General features: G+C 39.5%; 1 protein-coding gene across 4 annotated transcripts in view; it reads right to left on the minus strand.

Annotated features, from left to right (window-relative positions):
* Window positions 1-23543, minus strand: part of PCNX2 (pecanex 2) — a 300858-nt gene that overhangs the window by 271126 nt on the left and 6189 nt on the right. The window lies entirely within an intron of this gene.

The following is a 23543-nucleotide window of genomic DNA, read 5'->3' on the forward strand; positions in this document are numbered from 1 at the left end:
TTAGAACAGAGGAAAGAAGGAAAGAGAAAGGTTAATGTAATATCCCCTCCCTTCCCCCTCCCTTCCTTCCTTTCTTCCTTCCTTTCTCCCTCCCTCCTTTCCTTCTTCTTTCCTTCTTTCCTTCCTTCTTTCCTCCCCCCCCCCCGTCCTTCCTTGTTTCCTTCCTACTACCCAACAGGAGAGTAGGGAAGGAAAGAAGGAAGGAAGGAATATTCTGTTGGGTTAACACCATCAAGCCATGTATTTCCCTAGTGGTTTGATGGAGGCAAGGGGCCACAAAAAGGTACACTGCTTCTAAAAGGAAGAAGAATATTGACATTAGTGTAGAAGGATCTGAGCATAGATATCCTGGTGAAGGTCAGTTCAATTCTGTCCAATCCTCTCAAGAAACAAAAAGAATCACTGGGATCCATGCAATTGTCCCACTCTATAGGATCCCCCACATACCTTCCTAGTTCTCTCCTAGGATGATTATAGGTTCTCTAGTCCTTCCGAAACTAATTTCTTATCTTTGGAGATTGAAATAGATCCCAGTGTCTCAAGATTATATAAAAGACAGCCTTCATAAAAAGCAAGATCCTTTTATCAATGCACATCGCTGAAGGATCTCAAGAAATCCAGTGATAAGTATAGACTCTCCTTTGACCTGGAACCTGCTAGGCCTGTAGACAACATGGCCCAGTCCAAGTCTGCTCCCAAGTAGCCTGTGCACATGCCACGGTCCCATGATAATCCATCATTTAGGTAAGACCATTCCAAAAACAACATAGCCAAACAAAAAGAATAAAGAAAGAGAAAAACTATTAACAACAAGTAAAGCTGAAATGAATTTTCATCATCACTCAATTGCTTTTACTTTATGGGGAAAAGGTCCACATATAAATATAAATTAATAAGTGAATGAAAGATTTATTAAATAAAATAGATGATAGATTAGATAGATAGATAGATAGATAAGAGGGGGAGAGAGAGAGAGAAATAAAGTTGGGTTACCTACCTGGAAGCAGATAAGTTTCCCATTTACACACATACCTCCTGATGAGAAGCTATGATGAACTTCAAGCAATACAAAGAGAAATTAAAAGAGAAAGAGCGATAGGGGCCACAGTCTCCAATGTTTTTCCTTTTTTCTTTTTTTAAGATTTTATTTATTCATGAGAGAGAGAGAGAGAGAGAGAGAGAGAGGCAGAGACACAGAGAGAGAGAGAGGCAGAGACACAGGCAGAGACACAGGCAGAGACACAGGCAGAGGGAGAAGCAGCTCCACGCAGGGAGCCTGATGTGGGACTAGATCCTGTGTCTTCAGGATCAGGCCCTGGGCTGAAGGTGGCGCTAAACCATTGAGCCACCCAGGCTGTCCTCCAATGCTTTTTCTTAACATGTCTGCATATTTCAGGTCTAAAAATACTTAGGGTAAAGCTAGAGAATGAGTTTGAAGAAACTAATACAGGAAGAATAAAACCCAGAAAATGTCCTGAGAATAAATTAGCACACTGTCATATACAAATTATATTCAAAAGTTGTTTAAATTATAATATAATTTGCAATTCATAGTACTCTGATTAGCAGAGACCACAGAGAAATGTGTTCACAGCCTCCCTTGCAGTCAGGCCAGGGCCATGTGACTACTTTTGGCCAAAGGACCAAGAGAGGAAATGGCTGGTGTTACTTCTAAGCTGAGATAGTTAGGAGGTAGGTGCCTCCTCCATCCCACTGTTCTCTTTAGTTGACAATCTCAGAGGCTGTGTTTCTTAGATATCCATTTGCAAGATGACAGAACTTCCTTCAGCCTGGGTATCTGGGTGACTCTGGGACAAGGCCCTTACAGACCTGAGAGGCACATGTACTAGAAGTGAGGAAAAAAAAGTCCTTTGACTCATTAAACCACTGAAATTCAGGGTTTTGCCTGCTGTGGCAGCCAGCACTGATTAACCTAATATGGGGGGTTCCATTTCCATGAGGAAGCTTCCATTCAAATTATAGATATTGAGAAGAGAATACCAAGGAAGGTGAGAGAGAAAAGACTACATATGGATACTGGGATAATTCATTTTGAAAAAAAAGAGGTACTATTTTTCAGTTTACCCTCATAAATATGGATTATAGGATTGGCTTGGTAGTGTTTAAATGAAGAGAAAGCAAGAAATAATGAGGTTTAGTATCTAGTTTGCAACCCACACAAGAAAAGGTCCTTGCCTCATCTTTATGAAGGTCTACTGGGACTTTGTCACATCCCCAGAAAGCCCACAGACCTTACCAGGCCATAGTGAAAGACAGTGATTTTACTGAAAATTTCCAGGGAGAGAGGAAAAGTTTACAACATGCTACAGATGGCACATTATTCCTCCCAAAATTCCCTGATCTCACTTAAAGCCTCTTCCTTAGAAGACCCTGCAAATAGAATCTAGAATCCTCCCAAATATCCCTTTTTAAATGCCCTGTAATTAATCTCAGCTCAGACTCCTCCAATTTCCAGGGACATCACTGAAAATTACTTTCAAGGCCATTTTACTGCTGACATCATTATGCTCAGTCAACAAAAGATCCCCAGCTTCTAGCATTTTCTGTTCTTGTAAGTAGATTGCAAGGAGAGGAGGAGGATTTGGGAAGAAATGTGTTGTGGATGAGCAGTTTTTAATTGACTTTTAACTTATATAACAGATTTCCCTCAACTCCCACCCTATATTAGGTATATTCAGATTCTGAATACAGGTTTATTTGTTACAAGGGAACTCACAATATTTTCTTTGTTTCCATGAACTTATCATTTTAACACATTCTAATGAACAATAAGAGACAATATTTTTCAAAATTATATCCTTGTCCATAGAAATGCTTTATGTTGTTCTCTGACATATTATTAAGATAACTAGTATAAGGGGATCCATGGATGGCTCAGAGGTTTAGTGCCTGCCTTCAGCCCAGGGCGTGATCCTGGAGTCACAGGATCGAGTCCTGCATCAGATTCCCTGGATGGAACCTGCTTCTCCCTCTGCCTGTGTCTCTGCCTCTCTCTCTCTCTCTCTGTGTGTGTGTGTGTGTGTGTGTGTGTGTCATGAATAAATAAAATCTTTAAAAAAATATATAACTAGTATAATAACTCATTTCACCAAACTTTTTTTGATAAAATTTCAAGAAAAACAACATGCTGTTATCAACTAAGCAATTACAAATAGTCATTTGCACTTCTCACAAAACTAGATTTCTTGGGATTTGGCGCCATCTAGAAGTATCTGTGTGAACAACTAAATCCCCTACAGTCCCCTCAGGCGGAACCTACCTCTGTTCCTTGAGGTTCATAGCTCAGCCTCTCTCATAGAGTGTATGCCCTCTTTTAAATATGTTTATTGTGGTAAAACATATATAACATTAAAATTTACCATTTTAACCATCTTTAAATGTGCAGTTCAATGGCATTCAGTACATTCACACTGTTGTGCAACCATCACCACTATCCATCTCTGGAACTTCTTCATCCTCCAATCTGAAAGTTTAAACCCATTAAAATAATAACTCCCCATTTCCTTCTCCCCCAGCCCCTGGCAATCAATATTCTATTTTCTGTCTCTAAGAATCTGATTCTTCTGGGTACTTTATATCATTGGAATCATACAAATTTGTCCTTTGGTAACTTGATTATTTCCCTTCCTATAATGTTCTCAGGGTCCAGCTATATTGTAGCATGGGTCAGATATTCTTTACTTTATAAGGCTAAATAATGTTGCATTCACTTGTTACATATTTTGTTTAACCATTCATCTGTTGATGGACATTTGGATTGTTTCCACAGTTCAGTTATTGTGAATAGTGCTGCTACGAACATGAGTGTGCAAATATCTCTTCAAGACCCTGCTTTTAATCCTTTTGGATACATATCCAGAAGTGGAATTGCTGGATAAACTAGCAATTCTATGTTTAATTGTTTGGGGAACCTCCATACTGTTTTCTGTACTAGCTGTGCCATTTTATACCACTCTGGTTTTTAACTTTAGGCTAATGGGTTATTACTGTCCATCTCTTGAGTAGCCTAGAGAGATCAATAATCTAACTAAGTGAGTGCTATCTATAATAATGCTGGTGTTCAGTGAGAATAAACCACTTCTGAGGGTTTCCACGTGCAGACATAAAGAAGAGCGCTCTTGGGGGTTCAACTTTTATCAATGTGTATTTCATAAAGGTACTTCATCAATCTACTTTCACAAACTAATTTTGAAGAAGCCTTCTGGAAGTTATTTTTTTCATCTTAAAAATGAGGAAGCTGAAACACAAGTGAGTCATACTTCCAAAGTTGATAAGTACATGTGTCTCCTCTCACCTGGAAGCTACTTACCTAGCCATTTCAATGACCTGACAGAGAACCAAGGACTAGGAAGAAAAGATTTTTGAAATGTCTTCTGGGCAGTCAAGGCACACCAGTGTTATAGAGAGACTCCTCTCCACTCCTATGGTTTCTGTAGGAAAGGGAACTGTTCCCTGTACCTGCTGACCTCTTTGTGCTTCTGGCTCTTTCCTCAGGGAATTTTGACCGGTATTTTGGGGAAGCAGGAATTGGGCATGCCATCTCTCCTGTCTCAGGACCCAACTCTGATCGAGGTGGTGTGTGTCTGCGCAGTATCTCTCCATACTACAAGGTTCCAGCATCTGTCCTAAGTCAGAGAGGCTCAATGCTTTCCACACTGTCCCTGAATAGCTAGATAAGGTTCCATGACTCTGGGGTTCATGTTTAGGAAGTTCACCTACCTGCAGATATAACACACTTCCAAATAATAACTAAATTTGCAATAAAGGTAATACCTGAACTCCATCTGTTTGATTACTGCCTCCTTCAAGTAGCTCAGAAAAAGGAGGTGCTATTTACTGGACTGCCAAGTCTATGTACAAAGGTTACAACCTTGAGATTACTCAGAGCATCAGTTGGAAGCTTTGTGCTCTTACTCTAGGCATAATTTACTTATGTGGCACAAAATATGCCTAATGGTATCCTAGCCCATAGCAGGAATTAGAAGGAGAAATGAATAAATAGAAGTAACCACAATAATGTAACAAGACATGCCTAATGATAGTGTAAATAGTGTTGGAAAAGTACCAAAAAAAATGAAAAAGCAAGTCACTTATGTAATCACTTTCTGAAACACAAATATTCTTCAGCTATCTCTGAGGACATCACTACAAAAACATAAGATATGTAGGAGTACAAAGAAAATGTTCAATGATATTCAATATACAATCAGAGAATGCAGGGAAATGTAAAACTATCAATGTGGTTAAAACAAATTGAATTTTCATGTTTTAAGGTTAAGATTCAAGTAATTTAGAAAATGTTTTTACTCAGAGTACGTGGCTTAACGAATAAGGCATCATTAATCTGCTAAACATAACACTTTTGTTGTTTCTGACATTTATGCACCATCAAGGAGTGTTCAGATGGTTCTTCTGTGTGCCAGGATATTATCTCTGGCTGTGAGGAACTGCCCAGTGTGGGTATCTGTGTCATCTGGGGGCAGAAACAGGCTTTGGAACCTCCTCGTTCAAATCTCCGGAAGCCTAACCAGCTCACGGCTATTAGAAGATCCTAGGTTAGAGCAGGCCGGGTGGCTCAGAGGTTTAGCGCCGCCTTCAGCCCAGGGCATGATCCTGGAGACCCAGGATAGAGTCCCACATAGGGCTTCCTGCATTGAGCCTGCTTCTCCCTCTGCCTGTGTCTCTGCCTCTCCCTCTCTGTGTCTCTCACAAATAAATAGATAAAATCTTAAAAAAAAAAAAAAAGAAGATCTTAGGTTATTCTAAAAAGACGGGGTACAGACTCAACAACTGAGTTGCTTTATCTGCTTCAGAGGTAAGAGAGATCCCCTCTTGTTCATGATTTAGTCAAATTAGGAGAGAAGAGCTTTGTCCATCTGACTATCCATTCCTCATTCATTCATTCATTCAGTAGACATATGTGAAGTGTTATGTCAAAGCATTAGTCCCAATGACTTCATTCAGGTAGGATTTTTGAGTCTTATCTAAGTAAACTATAACTCCCTTGGAAGAGGAAAAAATCAGGTCACCAAGATAGAGAAGAACAATCATTTTTCTGCATTTATATATATGAAGGGATTTACAGGTTTTCACATCTTAAATAACAGTTCCTGAAGTTCCATTATGAAAAAACAACAAAAAACACATTTAATACTTTCTCAGAAAATCTGGAACTTAGTATTTTATATTGAAACTAGAATGAGCTCAGCAGTATCCTCCACAGGATACTGGGAATGTGGTCGAGAACTCCTGGAGGCAGACAGCGTTGGAAACTCCTGACAGAATAGGGGAGAGAGCCCCCCATGCAGCACCCTCAGAAGTAGGCCAGCCTTGCAAAATAATACTGGCCAAAAAATGGTGAAGTGAGTAGAATCAAGAAATATGACTGGTTCCCAAAAAACAGCCCTACTTGATCTCTATCTTACAAAGTAAGATAAGAAAAAGAAGAATATCACATGTTCTCTTGGGCCTGCTACTTGACTGCATTTGGGTCTGCTTGTCTGTTTATCAGATCTGCTCTGATTTCTTTGAGCTCCTGGGCCTCCTGCTTTGTGTGCAGCTTTCATGAGGGGAATGCGGGATACAGAAATGGCAAATGTTTGGATTGACAAGGCAATGCTACAGGGAATGATAAGACAGAAAAACAGCTGAAGGTTGCACAGGTAGATGTGAGGCAGGGGCACTAAAATGAAAATCTCTGTGGCTCTGACTGCTTTGAAAACCATTTAGGAAGCTGGTACCTGTAAGATATCAATCTCATTACAATTGCACCAAAAATCATAAGATACCTAGGAATAAACCTAACCAAAGAGGTAAAGGATCTGTACTCTAAACGCTACAGAACACTTATCAAAGAAATTGAGGAAGACACAAGGAAATGGAAAAATACTCCATGCTCATGGATTGGAAGAATAAATATTGTTAAAATGTCTATGCTACCCAGAGCAATCTACGTATTCAGTGCAATCTCTATCAAAATACCATCAACATTTTTCAGAGCTGGAACAAATAATCCTAAAATTTGCATGGAACCAGAAAAGACCTTGAATAGCCACAGGAATGTTGAAAAAGAAAACTAAAGCTGGGGGCATCACAATGCCTGAGTTAAAGCTTTATTACAAAGCTGTAATCATCAAGACAGTGTGGTACTAGCCCAAAAACAGACACATAGATCGATGGAACAGAATGGAGGATCCAGAAACGGACCCTCATCGCTATGGTCATCTAATCTTCGAAAAAGTGGGAAAGAATATCCAGTGGAAAAAGGACAGTCTCTTCGATAAATGGTGGGGGGGTGGAAATTGGACAGCCAGATGCAGAAGAATGAAACTGGACCATTTTCGTACACTATACATAAAGATAAACTCAAAATGGATGAAAGACCTAAATGTGAGACAGGAATCCATCTAAATCCTAGAAAAGAACACAGGCAGAAACCTCTTTGATCTCAGCTGGAGCAACTTCTTTAGACATGTCTAAAAAGCAAGAGAAATAAAAGAAAATGAACTACTGGGACTTCATAAAGATAAAAAGCTTCTGCACAGCAAAGGAAAGAGTCAACAAAACTAAAAGGCAATGTACAGAATAGGAGAAGATACTTGCAAATGACCTATCAGAGAAAGGGCTAGTATCCAAGATCTATCTATAAAGAACTTCTCAAACTCAACATCCAAAAAACCAAATAATTTAGTCAAGAACTGGACAGAAGACATGAACCGGTATCTCTTCAAAGAAAACATACAAATGGCCAACAGGCACATGAAAAAAAAAAATGTTCCACATCACTTGGCATCAAGGAAATACAAATCAAAACCACAATGAAATGCCACCTCACAACAGTCAGAATGGCTAAAATGAACAAGTCAGGAAATGACGGATGTTGTTGAGGTTGCAAAGAAAGGGAAACCCTCCTACACTGTTGGTGGGAATGTAAGCTGGTACAGCCACTCTGGAAAACAATACAGAGGTTCCTCAAGAAGTTAAAAATAGAGCTGCCCTATAACCCAGCAATTGCACTACCAACCCAAAGATACAACTGTAATGATCCAAATGGGCATCTGCACCCCTATGTCCACAGCAGCAATGTCCACAATAGCCAGAAAGAACCAAGATGTCCATCGACAGATGAACGGATTAAGAAATTGTGTGTGTGTGTGTGTGTGTGTATACACACACATATATATATATAAAGTAAGATGAACAAAAAGAAGAATACCACACGTTTTCTTGGGCCTACTACTTGATTGCATTTGGGTCTGCTTGTCTTTCATTGAGAGACAATATATATATATGCTATATAATATTACTCAGCTATCAGAAAAGATGAATACTTACCATTTATATTGACCTGGATGGAACTGGAGGGTATTATGCTGAGTTAAGTAACTCAATCAGAGAAAGACAATTATCATATGATTTCACTCATACATAGAATATAAGAAACAGCATAGAGGATCATGGGGAAGGGAAGGAAAACCCAATGGGAAGGAAAACCGAATGGGAAGTCATCAAAGAGGGAGAACAAAATGAGACTCTTAACTATAGGAAACAAACTGAGGGTTGCTGGAGAGGTGGGGGAAGGAGGATGGGGTAACTGGGTGATGGGCATTAAGGAGGGCATGTGATATGATAAGCACTGGATGTCATATGCAACTGATAAATTATTGAACACTACATCTGAAACTAATGATGCACTAGATGTTGGCTAATTGAATTTAAATTTTAAAAAAGAAAGAAAGCTGGCATCTGCAATTACCTAATCCCTTCTTTCTCTCCTCTTCTCATAAAGAATATTTATGGTGGATGGCTTAGTCAATGGATGTCTAGTACAGCCAAGAAATCTAGATGCATTTCCATTTCAGATGGTCACAGTAAGAGGTAATATTTCATTTATGTGTTTAATGTACACTGAGCGAAACAGGATGAACCAATCAATAAACTCATTTAAGGCAAAGTGATGTCATTCTTGACACAGATAAGCTCAGCCAGGAATCTATACTGATAGTGAGTTTGTATATCATTGAATATCAATGTCATGTGTTTCCTAATAGAAAAAAAATTGTGATTTTGCACTTAAAATGAGAATTTAATAATGTGAATATTTACAAAATATAAACCATACCCGATCAATTTTGTATTTGACATACAAATCTAAACTTACACATTGATTTTCCGTAAGGAATTTTAAATTCCTTTGAGTTTTTAAGTACCCACAAAAACAAAATGATAGGGAAAATGTTTAGTGTCATGAAATTTCAAACGTCTTTCAGTTAGTATTTAAATTTAATGAATCTAAGTATTGCATTTCTTCATTCTTATGCAATATTCTTCAAAATCTATTGTATGGAAAGATTAAAATCAGCCAGTAATACTGCTTTCGAAAGGCAATAAGGAATTGCCTGCTGGGACACCTGGGTGGTTCAGCATCTGCCTTTGGCCCAGGGTGTGATCCTGGAGCCCTGGGATGGAGTCCCACAACAGGCTCCTTATGAGGAGCCTGCTTCTCCCTCTGCTTGTGTCTCTGCCTCTCCCTCTCTCTGTATCTCTCATGAATAAATAAAATCTTTTTTAAAAAGGGAATAGTGAGGCAAAAATGAATTGAATTTACACTTTTTCTTTATACACTCTGCTTCACAAATAAGCAGAAACTGCAATGCTGTCTGAACCACAGAAATGGCGAGCTCACAGCTCAAGATGAGAGACTGAGCTAGAAGGGATCCCTGCACAGGCTCCAAGTCCACCTACAGATTTTGCAAACCTTCCCTTGATCAGCCTGTTTTTCAGCATGCTAGGAAGAAACTGGATATTGGTATGTCTCAGTATCCTTTCCTTCTACCCAGTGGCAAGTGTCTTCAGTCTGATTCTTCCATAGGCCATAGCTATCAAGGATTGCCCAGTGGGCTTCTGCTCCTTCCTGTTCAATGGTGTTTTTTCAATAGAATGGAAGTTCTACTGGTATTTAAGGTCCAGCAATTTTTAATTGTGCAATATGTTCAGCATGTCTTCCCCCTACTCTTTAAATACTATTGTGAGGTCTAATTGAAATACCGCTATGATAAAGTTGTTGAGATGAACCACAAAATGCTCCTTACAAAAACTACCAATGCTTCTTGGGGGCAGTTACTTCTCCTAATCTAGAGCCACCTACTTAACTATAACGTAAGGAGTAGATATTACCACCTTGCAGTGAGTTCCCCTAGAGTCATGGACATCACCCACTGATGTTATATAATGATCCACCTCATTCTTTTACCCTAGAGTTTCTCAACCCCAGTACTATTGACACCTTAGGCTGAGTAATTCTGTTGTGGGAGCTGTCCCGTGCACTGTCCCTGGTGCTGCTAGGTTCCAGAAGCAACCCTTCAAGTGTGGCTACCAAAATTGTCTCCAGACATTGCCAAACGTCCCTAGAGGGGGTACAGCCTTGACCTCCTCACTGGAAACAACTACTTAGCCCATAAATGTATATGTGATTACCAAACACAGAGATAAAAAATATAGTCCCTATGCTCACAGAGTTCAAGGTCAGGACAGATGAGGAGATAATTACAAGAGAGAGTGGCAAGTGCTGTCATTCTGGTCCACCAAGACTGAGAGGTGGGGGTAAGAGGCCACAGAGATCATTCCAGAGCAAGTAGTCATCTTTGAGAACTTGAAGGACTATAACACAAGGCAGGCAGAAGGCATGCCACATAGAAGCACAGAGCCTTCCAGGAAAAGCACACATTCCAGAATAAGACACAGGGGCACTCCAGTGGGAGCACAGTGATAACACGTGAAAAGTCTCACACACTAGACACTGAGGAATTCCATCTCCACCATGAAAAAAGAGCACAGAAGTCTGTTTAAGCATGGAAGCAAAAAGTTGCTCTCTGAATTCTACAAGATCATCAGTGTGCATGGCAGGCTGGACAGAGGAGTGAGACTGACTCTGACTACTCTATGGTAGAGTTTAATGAAATCATCTGTGTGGATGCCCACTGTACAACATAAACTATGATTTTCTTTAATTTTTTAAGGTTTTATTTATTTATTCATGAGAGGCATGAGAGGCATAGGCATAGGCAGAGGGAGAAGCAGGCTCCCTGCAGGGAGCCCAATTAGGAACTAGATCCCAGGACCCTGGGATCACACCCTGAGCCAAAGGCAGACAACCACTGAACCACCCAGGCGTCCCATAAACTATGATTTTCCACAAAATTGCTCCAAAAACTGTAAAGTACAATATGAAGTATTAAACTATTATCTTTGTTCTCCTATGTTAACATTAAAAACCCCAAAGAAATCTCTAAAAGAAACATCTTGAGACCACCAGCATCAATGGCAGGATTGTTGGAATAAATGAATAATCTTACAAGGTGACTACTGGGAAGGAAGTACCATATGGTAAGTTCTCACATTTTTTTTACTTTAAAAAGTTATTATTTATGGAAAACAGTGTCTCCAAAAATTAAAAATAGAATAACCATATGATCCAGCAATTCCACTTCAACCCAAAAGAAGTGAAAGCAAGGTCTCAAAGAGATTTTTGTGCACCCGTGTTCATAGCAGCATTATTCACAACAGCAAGAGGTGGAAGCCACCCAAGTGTCTATGCAAAGATGATAAACAAAATGTTGCATACACACACACACACACACACACACACACACATACATATATAATAAAACATTATTCAGCCTTAAAAAGGAAGCAAATTACAACCACAGATGAATCTTGAGGACATTATGCTAAGGAAAATAAGCCAATCACAAAAAATCCCTAAGTACCATGTGATTACACTTATATGATGAATCCACAGTAGTTAAATTTATAGAAAAGGAAAGTCGCATAGTGATTACCAGGGACACAGTAGAGGGGGAATGGGGAGTTGCTATTTAATGAACACAGAGTTTCAATTTTGCAAGATGAAAACTTTCTGAGATTGGTTGCACAACCATATTAATATACTTAACACTACTGAACCATACACTCAGAAATGGTGAAGTTAGTTGGGGCTCCTGAGTGTTTCAGTCAGTTAAGTAAGCATCTGTCTTTGGCTCAGGTCATGATCGTGGGGTCCTGGATCAAGCCCCATGTCGGGTTCCTGTTGGGCGGAGAATCAGATTCTCCTTCTGCCTCAGCTCCTCCACCCCCACACTCATTCTCTCTCTCTCTCTCTTTCTCAAATGAATAAATAAAAAATTTTAAAAAGAAGTGATGAAGATGGCAAATTTTAAGTTATGTGTATTTTGCCACACTTTTTAAAAGTAATTATTATTTATAGCACTTGAGATTATGTATGGCATGTTCCATCTGAGAAATATGAACACATGAGGTCCCTCTGACTGAAAATAGAGGCTCAGTGGGACCAGTTCCTCAGAATGTCAGCTGATTCTCCCAGAAGACCTCTTCAAGATCAAACTGCATCCACTCAAGTGTCGGCTGCCCAGAGTAAGCTACAGGTAAAAGCCCCACACAGTTAGCTGGACCACAGAAGTGACCAAGCTGCCTACCTATTCATTCAGCCTCTCACAAGTATGTGCTGAATACACACTCTGGGCCAGGTGCTGTGTTTGGCAAGGGGGATGGATCTGTGAACAAAACATGCAAAGGTCTGTCTTTAAGGAGCATCTGTTATAGCACAAACAAATTACAAAGTTGTTTTTGTCCAACAAGGGGACCTAACCTAGTTTGGGATGCCAGGAAATAATCCTGTATGAAACTGATATTTAACTTAAACACTGAAGAATGAAATATAGGTAACTTGGAAAGGTGAGTGGGGAGATTTCAGGCCATGGGAATGGGTGCAAAAGCTATAAAGGGGCCTCAGATAGGAAGAAGCTCTATGGAGCTGACCACCCTGTGGAGAGGTGAAAGGAGAAAGGAGTGAGATGAAGACAGGAACCCAGGAAGGGCTAGAGGCCATGGCCTGCTGTTTGGCCCCTTCAGGCATGCCTCAGCCCGGTGGGGAGGCCTAGCTTGCTCCTCTTCCCTTCTCTGCTCTCTGGTATACTAGAGAGTCCCTCTCAAGCACCATTTTATCACATCACTGCCCAATGCAAACACTGACACTTAATTCTCTGTAGCACTTCTTAGATTCTTTCCAAACCTTTTCAGGGCAAGGCCCCCATAAGCCTCCAGGCTCTTGATCATTGCATAACAAGGATGTGCTCTGGGGTCCTCCACTGAAGGCAAAAAACCCCAAACCAATTGGCCTTGAAGAGTAAGTTGCCTGGATGGTGAGTTGAAACGAACACACATAAAGTGGCATACAAACAATACAGAGTGGCACACAACTGAGGGGCTCACTCAAGTAAGGCTGAGCATGAGGCTGTCTAATAAGACACAGTGGAGAAAATCATGGAGAAGGGGAGATGTTGTGGAGGGCTGCATGGGGAGGCTGGGCTTCAATCATGACATTGGAAAGATACAACACAATGGAGCAGGAGGTTAGGGAAGCATGGGTGCTGGGCATATTCCATTAGTATAGATACAACAGACAAAGCCATCAGAGGGGCTTGACTCTTGAGGCAAAGAGAAGATAATGAAATGCAGAGCTAGATTGAAGAAGAAAGGGGTAAATGAAGCCATGCAGAGAAGGCAAGGAAGTAAAGAATGACAAATGCAGGATGAGGGATGGCAGAAGACACCGTTCCTTATTGATTGGTTGGTTAGTAAATGGTTTAGTGTACACTATATGTTAAGCACTCGGATTTTCAAGTCAGCTATTATTTGTGCCACTCATAGAAGGTTATCTCACTTTTATGGACTCTCCTTTCTGGTAATTATAAACTCCCTGAATGCAAGGGCTGAGTCTACTCTTTGTACATCCTGCAGTGCCTGGCAAATGGTCAGCACTGTGCCCTTTCTGGGCCTCAGCAGTTATACTGGGCCCTGGTCACCCTCATGCTCAAGGCTCCTGAACAATGGCAAGGACAAACTGTGCTTTCCTCAGGAGCTGACAAAGCTAAGTGCAGGGAGAAGTCGCAAGAAGTTGCTGACTCATGGCAAGGTGTTGGGGCTTCCACCCTGGGCTGCTTTCAGGTCCTCCTGAGATGATCAGTACAGAATATATGGAGAGAGAAAGGATCCTCAGCAGAGACACCATGTCAGGTAGACCAGCACCTTGAGAAGCAGTTTACTTGGAAAGGGGGACATGGGCTCCAATCTCAAGAATCAGAGCAAGAAAAGGTCTTACAGAATTGTGCCTGGGGGCACCTGGGTGGCTCAGTGGCTGAACGTCTGCCTTTGGCTCAGGGCATGATCACAGGGTCCTGGGATCAAGTCCCACATCAGACTTCCCACAGGGAGCCGGCTTCTCCCTCTGCCTCTGTCTCTGCCTCTCTCTGTGTTTCTCTCATGAATAAGTAAATAAAATCTTAAAAAAAAAAAAAAGGAATTGTGCCTGGTGGTGGGATTATGAGATACACTTCTGTGAGAGAGAGTGGAGATTTCTAAGAAGTGAAGGTTCTCTGACAACCAAGAGATTTGAGTAGGATTGTCTCTTCTTTTAGATAACCCTGGTCCTCTACTCCTTTGCAGCTGGACACACAGACGCCCCTCAGTCTGTTCCATTCTGCAGCCAATCACAGTCCAGTTGCAGGTCTGGAAGCAAGTTTTACTAACAGCAGCTGCTCCGGGTAGTAGAGATGAGCCTTTAAGGCATCCTATATAGCTTCCATATTCCAGCATTAATGTCTGGTCTTCCTATAGGATGCATCCCACTCCTAAATGCATATCAATATATTATGATCCCTTGGGTGCTCAAATGGAACCATCTTTGATGGGCATCTACAAACTTGCCCCCATAGCCTTTTAACATAGCTCTAGTATTCTTTAATAGCTTCTTTGGCTTTAGACTCCTCTTCTACGATTTCTGGCCCAGACCTGGGATGTGTCATTTCTCCAAAAAGCCCTTGTTCCTTTTGGAAGAAAATGTCATTCGGAGCCCAGAACCTGGGTATGAGATTCACACATTCTTATTGGGTTATTATTGCTTCTACATGTTTTAATAGAGCTAGAAAATATGTATTCTTTAAGAAAAATAAATAAATCGTTATTTCAGTTAGGTATTTCCAAGTCAGTGAAAGATTACAAGGTTCTATGTTAACTTCTGTGATTTGATTTATGTTTTCTCTTATTGTCAAAATCTTGATTCCTCAAAGTAATAACATGAGTCCTTATTTTTTTTACCCATACATATAAAATAAAATTGAAAAATAATAATATAAAAATATAAAATTTCATTGAGGGCAGTAAGAAAACTTAATTCAATTTTAGATTTCTTTGTGGTTTTTTTATCCTTGTTATACCCCAGGAGACCTAGAAGCTCTATATTTAAAGTCATTTGAAATATTTTTTTGAGTGTGCCAGCAAACTATGAAACAAGTTCATTTCTTGTTTTTAACTCAGTTGCCTTAATACATTCTTTCCCTCTGCCTATTTTTATTCATTTTTTAAAATTTATCCTTTCATTGTGTCTTCTTTAAACATAGGCAACTGGATTTCATATTCATATTTCCCTCCTCCTTTTTAATCTATACATAAATTCTGTTTTTTTTTCACAACAGTGGGTCCTAAGGATCATTTTCGTAGTAGCCTACTTCCTCACCCACCTTCTTTTATAACTGCACAGCACTCTGCTATATGGATATACTGAAATTCCATCAACTAGCTCCATGTCAATGGAAATATGCTTCTAGTTTGCTATAACAAATAGTGCTTCAGTGACTCGCCTTGTACATATATGCCTCTAAATTTTTGAGAATAGCTATTTATTTAAAATAGATTAAATAGGGGTGCCTGGGTGGTTCAGTTGGTTAAGTGTCTGACTCATGATTTCAGCTCAAGTCATGATCCTAGGGCCTTGACACCAGGCCCAGCACTGGGTTCCCTGCTCAGTGGGGAGTCTGCTTGAGATTCTCTCTCTCCCTCTACCTCTCCTCTGCTCATGCATGCTCTCTCCTTCCTCTCTAAAATAAATAAATAAATCTTTTTTAAACGTTAAAAAAAATAAAGTACATTAGGTGTTCTCTTTTAAGTCTCTGCCATCTAGATATGCCCAAATCACATTACTTTAATATGTATTCCTTGGATTATTAGTAAAATAATCATTCACATGTTCACTGGATATACGTGTATATACATATGTATATTTCTCTGTGTCAACTTTCTACTTACGTCACTTTTCAAAGTGTTTATATATTTTTTATTTATTCTTACTTATTCATAAGAGCCATGTAAGGTTAAGTCTAATGAGGACAAGAGCCACATCTGACTTGTTCTGCATTATACTCTCAACATCCAGCCTGGTATCCAGCTGGTTATTAAAAAATATTAGTGAATAAATATTTATGCCTATATGTTTTAAATTTTTCTCAATTTAACAATTTTGCAACTTAGGGAAGTTATTTAGCCTCTGTAAATCTGTTTCTTCTGTGAAATGGGAATAAAAATTCTTAACAGGATTGTTAATTATTTTATTAATACATTTTTTGAAATGTAATAAGCACGCAAATGTTAATGTCACTTGTTATCACCATAACCATCATCCGCATCTATGCATCATTCATCAAACCATGGAATAAAAAAGGTCAAATATTTTGAGGTCCAGTGTTTTGAGGTGGAGCAAAGGGCAAAAGAGCATATGTTTTTATTGTCTTCATAGACAACCAGAAGCATTAATAATAATACGTAATAAGAAAAAATAATTATGAAATAAGCCAAGACAGCTGTTTTCTTAGGAAAATATTTGTGTCAGGGATTGCTCAGGGATATTTCCTATATTCAGGGATTTTTATTCTTCCCTGATTACTTAGCATCTTGCCATCTTGAAAGGAAAAAGATGTTGTCAAAAGATAAGGAAGACCAATGGCAAATAAGCATTGGTTCTCTTTATCTTTTTTTGAGATGGTAAAGATTTGGAGGAAGGAAATAAGACATACACATGACCCAATACAAAAAACTACTCAGGTCTCTCATAGTCCAAAACTTCTATATTTGCCTTCTGTATTTAAGATCAGTCAGTATCAATAAATGAGTTAAAATCATTTTCATTTGATCCAATGGTCTTCTTTTTAAAGTGCAAGTTTCCCATGATGCAAAGAAGATTTACAACTATTAACAAATGTCACAAAAATACATAATTGCCAGCTAAATAATAAAACAAAGGTTATCTTAGAAAAAATAGCAATTTGAACTTTAAGAAAATCTAACACAAAGATTAACACCTCGGTTTTCAAACTCCATTTTTAATGATCTGGAGCCTGGCCACAATGTTATCGTGAATATACTGAAACAAGCCTGAGTGCACACTGTACATGCACTACCAAAAATGTGTCTTTTTTACCAAGTTAGTTCCATTAGTGGAAAGAGAAGTTTGATCATCCCTTGAGTATAAAGAACCACACCCACGACAGAGGGGGAGTCAAACTGCATCCCCACCCTCAAGATTCCTGCAAAGTTGGTGGAGGGATAAGCCTCTCCTGAATCCAAACTTCTCTCCAGATATTGTGCAATTTCTTTGCTCCTTGCATAAAAGAACCATCTTTACCAGCTGTCTTCATTCCTTCACCTCCCTGTCTCTAAAACACATAGCAATCTGGCTTCAACTCCCCAGCATATCACTGAAAATGTTCTCGTCAATGTCTCTAAAGGTAAACATTTAATGCAAGATACATAGTCTCCAATATTTTCCTTGCCCCACCCACACCACCTCTTTGCCCTACATCTGAACTCCTTGGACCTCACCTTCTGAAATGTAATAAGCATCCAGATGTTAGTATCATTTATCACCATGTGCCTGCATAGAAAGGTAAAGATTTGAAGATCAAATCTCTTTTTCTGCACATCCTCTCTAGGAGCTCTCACTCAGTCCCTTGACAGTAAATATAATCTCTAAATGGATGATTTTCAAATTCTTATCTCTAGCTACAATCGCTTCTTTAAAGTCCCTACACATATATCCAACTATCTACCCAACATCTCCACTTTGATATTTAAAAGGAAACTCCAAACTAACATGTCTAATATTAGATGTTTGGTTTCCTGGGATGCCTAGGTGGCTCAGCAGTTGAGTGTCTGCCTTTGGCTCGGGGCATGATCCCAGGATCCGAGATCGAGTCTCACATCAGGCTCCCTGCAGGGAGCCTGCTTCTCCCTCTGCCTGTGTCTCTGCCTATCTCTCTCTCTCTCTCTCTCGATCGATCTCTCTTTCTCTCTGTGTGTGTGTGTGTGTCGTGAATAAATAAATCTTTTAAAAAAAATAGATGTTTGGTTTCCCAACTCTTCCTACCAATGGTCCTCTCCTACCTTTCCCATCTTAGGCAATGGTACCTCATATGCCTGCTGCTCAAACCAGACAACCAGGTGTCATCTTTGATTCCTCCCTCATCCTCACTCCTCCATCCCCCAAAAGAACATATCACTAAATCTTATAAAAACACATTCACATGCCTCCATTTAATGCCACCACCATCTCCTGGCTGGACTACTAAAAACACCAATGAAATTCCCCTTCTATTCTTGCTCTTTCTCTGATCTACTTCCTACCCAACAGCCAGAGAAAATGTAAAGTAAAACAATGTATCTTTTAAATGTGTTTTTAAAAACATGTTAAGGCTTTGTACCTCCCAAAATTATTAGATCAACAAGAATGAAGGGAAAAAAATAAAATTATATGCCCACAGATGGACCTAAACATACATCAAACTGACAGCATAATCACAAAAACAAATAGAAAAATAAAAGTAAAAAATGAATCCTATACAAATATTGAATCATTATGTTGTACACTTGAAACTAATATAATTTTAAATCTCAATTTAGAAAAAAATTTCAGGTATGCCTGGGTGGTTCAGTTGGTTAAGTGTCTGCCTTTGGCTCAGGTCATGATCTCAGGGTCCTGGGATCGAGCCTCTGGTTGGGCTCCCTGATAAGTGGGGAGTCTGCTTCTCCTTCTCCCTTGGCTCCTCCCCTAAGCTCTCTCTCTCTTTCTCTCTTTTTCTATATATAGATATATATCTATATAGATATATATCTATATCTTTCTATCTCTCTCCCTCTCTCTCTCTCTCTCTCTCTCTCTATATATATATATATATATATATATATATATATATATCTCAAATAAATAAGTAAAACAAAAATCTTTAAATTTTTTTTTCAAAGAATTAATCCAAGTAACTTTAGAACACAATACTCTCCCAACACACTACTGGTATATTCTTAAAGAAAAATAATAAAAATTCAAAGCAATCTTGAATTTTACTAAAAATTTTTGTTTTCTTAGTGGTATGGGGAGTGGTATTGCCTGTGTATATTTCAAGATTGAAAATATGATATTTTTGACCACTAGAGTCCTCCATGTGGGAAAAAATAGATAGAAGTATAGAAGAAGAGGAGGAATCCTTTGACTTGGATCAGATTAAAAGCTTCAGAATAGACTCTCAATAGATAGAGGGATGGATAGATAGATAAGATCTCCCAGCTCTGTCTACTAAAAGGACCCAAAGTAAAGACAATCCAGTAGTAATGAACACAATTACTGCTTTCCTCAGTCTTGATTTCCAAATGCCATTCCCCACAAAAGGACCCAGTTTCCTTAGAAAAATGGCTACTTTTTCCAGGGCTGGGGCTAGGGGATGTATAAGATGAGCCTGGAATACCTTGCTGGGCCAGCAAGTAATAAAGTCCTCAAAACCTGCTGGGGACAGATCCAAAGGATGCAGGAACTGCAACAAGAAGGTCCCACTTGCCAAAATCTGTGCAATTTGAATATCAAAAAAGAATTATCATAGGAATGGATTTTAACCCATTGAACTAAAAAACAATCTAGGAGCACAAACAAGCACAATAAAAGTGCAGAAGCAGGGGGAAAGGGAAACCTTTTCTTTACAGAAGAATACCAGTAAATAGAAAAATCACTATTTTGCAACCACCATTACAATAATTATTTTAGACAAGAATAAATTTACATTACCACTACTGAGTGAAAGATTTGGGGGAATACAATAATCTATACAGCCTCTGGATTTCTCCTCACAGATTACTTATTAAATACAAAGGGGTCAAATAGGTACTTTTATAATAAATTAATGTAGCCAACGGCCCCTTAACCAATAACCAAACTTAACAGCACTGAGGAGGGATGATATTACGTGCCTGTGATGTTATGCATGACAAGGATACATTACTTATGCAGATTTCATGCCCAAAAAAAGCATAATCACACATCTAATCTCAAGGAAATGATCCAACATATCTAAATTAAGGAACAGTCTGTAAAACACCTTTAATGCCACAGAAGAAAACAAAAAGGCTTGAAGAACTCATTCTAGGGGCACCTGGGTGGCTCAGTGGGTTAAGCATCTGCTGTTGGCTCAGATCATGATCCTGGGGTTCTGGTATCAACCCTGCATCAAGCTCCCTGCTCAGTATGGACTCTGCTTCTCTCTATACCCCTTCTCCTGCTCATGCTCGCTCTCTCTCTCTCTCACTTGGCTCTCTCTCTCTCAAATAAATAAATATAATCTTTAAAAAAAGAACTCAATCTAGAATAAAGTGCAATTTATAGACATGACAACTAGAAACAATGTATGATCCTTGATTAATTTTGGATACAGGAAGACAAAACAGAAAGCTCCAGCTATGTAGGGCATTATTGGGAAAATACAAAACTAGATGGGAATTATACATTAGACACTAACATTAGATCAACAAAAGTTCTTTTGCACATGATAATTATGTAGGAGAATGACTCGTGGCTCAATCCCAGGACTCAGAGATCATGACCAGAGCTGAAATCAAGAGTTGGATGCTTAACTGACTGAGCCACCCAGATGCCCCAGGGAGAAAGTGTCTTAATGCCTGCAATGTATTCTGAAATGATACAGCAGAATCAAAAATGCATGAATGTAAAAAGAAAACCATGAAGCAAATGTGGCAAAATATTAATAATTGTTGAATCTAAGTGAAGAATATAAAGTATTCATTCACTATTTTTACAACTTTTTTATGCACAAGAAATTTTGCAAAAAATAAAATTTGGGAATAAAAAAATAATATGCTACTTCAAATCTGACCCCCAAAACACACAAAAAACAAAAATGAAAAACCAGCATCAGTGTGTTTCTCTGTACAGAGAATTAGATCCAAACTCCTCATAATCTACCCATTTTTGCTTGGCTTACTCCTTAGGCATTTGTCAGGACTCAGATCAGAAGTCATTTCCCCTGAGAAGACTTCCCTAAATACTAAAGCTGATATGGGTCTCCCATTTTGATTTTACAGCACTTTGTACTTCTCATATAATCATCATTGTTTTATTTATGTCTGTTTGCCTTTATCTGCTATCTTCATGAGTTACCAATCTATTTTCTTTTCTGTTGTCAGAACACCTGGCACTTATTTGCTGTCATAGACATAAGTACTGTCCTACAAATATGTCTGATCCCTTCGTAGACACAAGGTACTACTGTACTTTCCTCTCCCTTTGGAGTTAGGTGTGACCATGTACTTTGCCCTGACAAGTCTGAGGGCAGAGGAATTTGCTATTTCCAGGCAAGACCTTCAAAAGCTACTGCATGACCCTCTCTTTCTCCCTCCCTCCATCACAGTAACTGGCAATGACCAGCCAGGGTGAGGGTGATGGGGAGCAGACCCCTAGCCAACCCAAACTGGAGGTTCTATTAGCCTAGGTGCCCACATGCTTACAAAGAGCAAGGCTCCCAGCTAACCATGCCTCCACCCCCTACTGATAATGTTGGATATATAATGTGAATAAAAAATAAACTTGGTAAAGCCAAAGAGAATTTTAAGGTAATTTGTTACATCAGCACAAACTAACATACCCTGAATGATATATATGTGTTCAAGTACTCAATGAAACTTAATACAAATAGCCAAATATTCACATTAGGTTAAATATCATATGAAAATCTAAGTATCCTTCATAGGCAACAGGTCACACAAATTTCCCTTCACTTATACAGTGAAATATGTAAACATTAAAAATACTGATGTAGCTCTTTATGTATTGATCTCCAAGGTATTTGCTCCTAAAGTAGAAAACTAGGAATATGTACAGACAAATGACTGCATGTGTGTATAACAAAATATTTATTTGGAAGTATTGACCAAAAAGCCAAGATAGAATAAAATTAGGTTCCAACCAATTTCTGGAGCAAACCACATCTAGAAACTTCTAAATGGGTTATGAAGTAAATTAGATAACTCTAAAATCTCTCACCCAAAATGAGGATGCAGTACAACCCAAAAGGAGAGGATCTGTGAAGATTTTTGGAGGGGACCAATGGTATTCAGTGAGTCCTGTGTCTTTGCCTGCCACAATCAAGACAGAAAAGCTTCAGTGGGACCACTCAGGGACCTAGTATGGTCTCCTCACAATTTGGATGGGGTGTGGGAAGCACAGTAGACTGGTGTCTGGCTCCTTCCAAAAAGAGCTAAAGGATGAGAGACCATCTGGCTCACTGCTCTGACTGAGCAACAAAGGGGAAGTTGCTATGTGTGAATTTGGCCTCCCTCCCAGGGTCTGATGGGAGAGGGTATGTGAGTGTTCACGTGGGCTTTGTGTGCTAGTCCGCAGGAGTTTGCTTTAAATAACGTCCAAAAGGGCTGCCAGAGTAGAGAGGCTCTACAGAACTGCCAATTCTGAGAAACTTTGGAAGGAGTGAGCAACCAGGCAGGACAGAGATGCTGCAGCCTTCCCCAAGGAACTGCAAGGGACAGAGCACTGATATGGAGAACAGGGTCTCTAAAGAATGTGAGGAAGGGCCTTGCCAGAAAGGTTCAGCTGAGAACATGTGCTCTATTCCAGAGCCCAGAGCCAGCTTACCACTGTGCCAGTCAACAAAGAACCTTCCAGCTCACCAAGACTAAAGTCATCAGAGACATCAACTGACGTGTGAAGGAGGAGGAGAATGGGACACAGCATGTCATCCTTAGACTCATTCCTGCCTGTAGAAATAACTGGATGGCTTTGGTTATTGTACAGAACTGGACATTCTGAAATCTCAGCCAAGTCTGTGTTTTGTTCCTTAAAGAAACTATAGGATTTTTATTACTTGTAAGCTGAAGTCCTGGGGCTTGTGCATGCTTTTATTTAGGAGTAGAGATAAAACCCTCTGGAGAGCAAACCACAAGGGCAACAGAAGACAAAGAAGGCTGCTTTATGATTCAACCCAGTAGCCCCACACCAAACTTCCCGCTACCTGTGTATAAAATACCTTTGGAACGACACACAAGAGACTGTACATGGTGGTGGCCTCTCAAATGAGATACTAGAGACAAGAGGCGAGGGAAGTTAACTTTTTACTAGATGGTCTTTTGCAGATTTTCAGTGTTTGTATCTCTTCATGCCAACATGCAGGTCATAAATGGCCATGTTATGAAACGACCTTATTGGGTGGTATGGCCCAGTGATAAGAGCACCAACTGCTAGGACTCTTACTCTGTTAGGTCATAACTGGCCACACATCCTTATGCATGTAAGCCACCCTCTCTGTGCTAAGACCCATCAACCA

Source organism: Vulpes lagopus, chromosome 3 (genome assembly GCF_018345385.1).
Source record: "Vulpes lagopus strain Blue_001 chromosome 3, ASM1834538v1, whole genome shotgun sequence".
NCBI lineage: Eukaryota > Metazoa > Chordata > Mammalia > Carnivora > Canidae > Vulpes > Vulpes lagopus.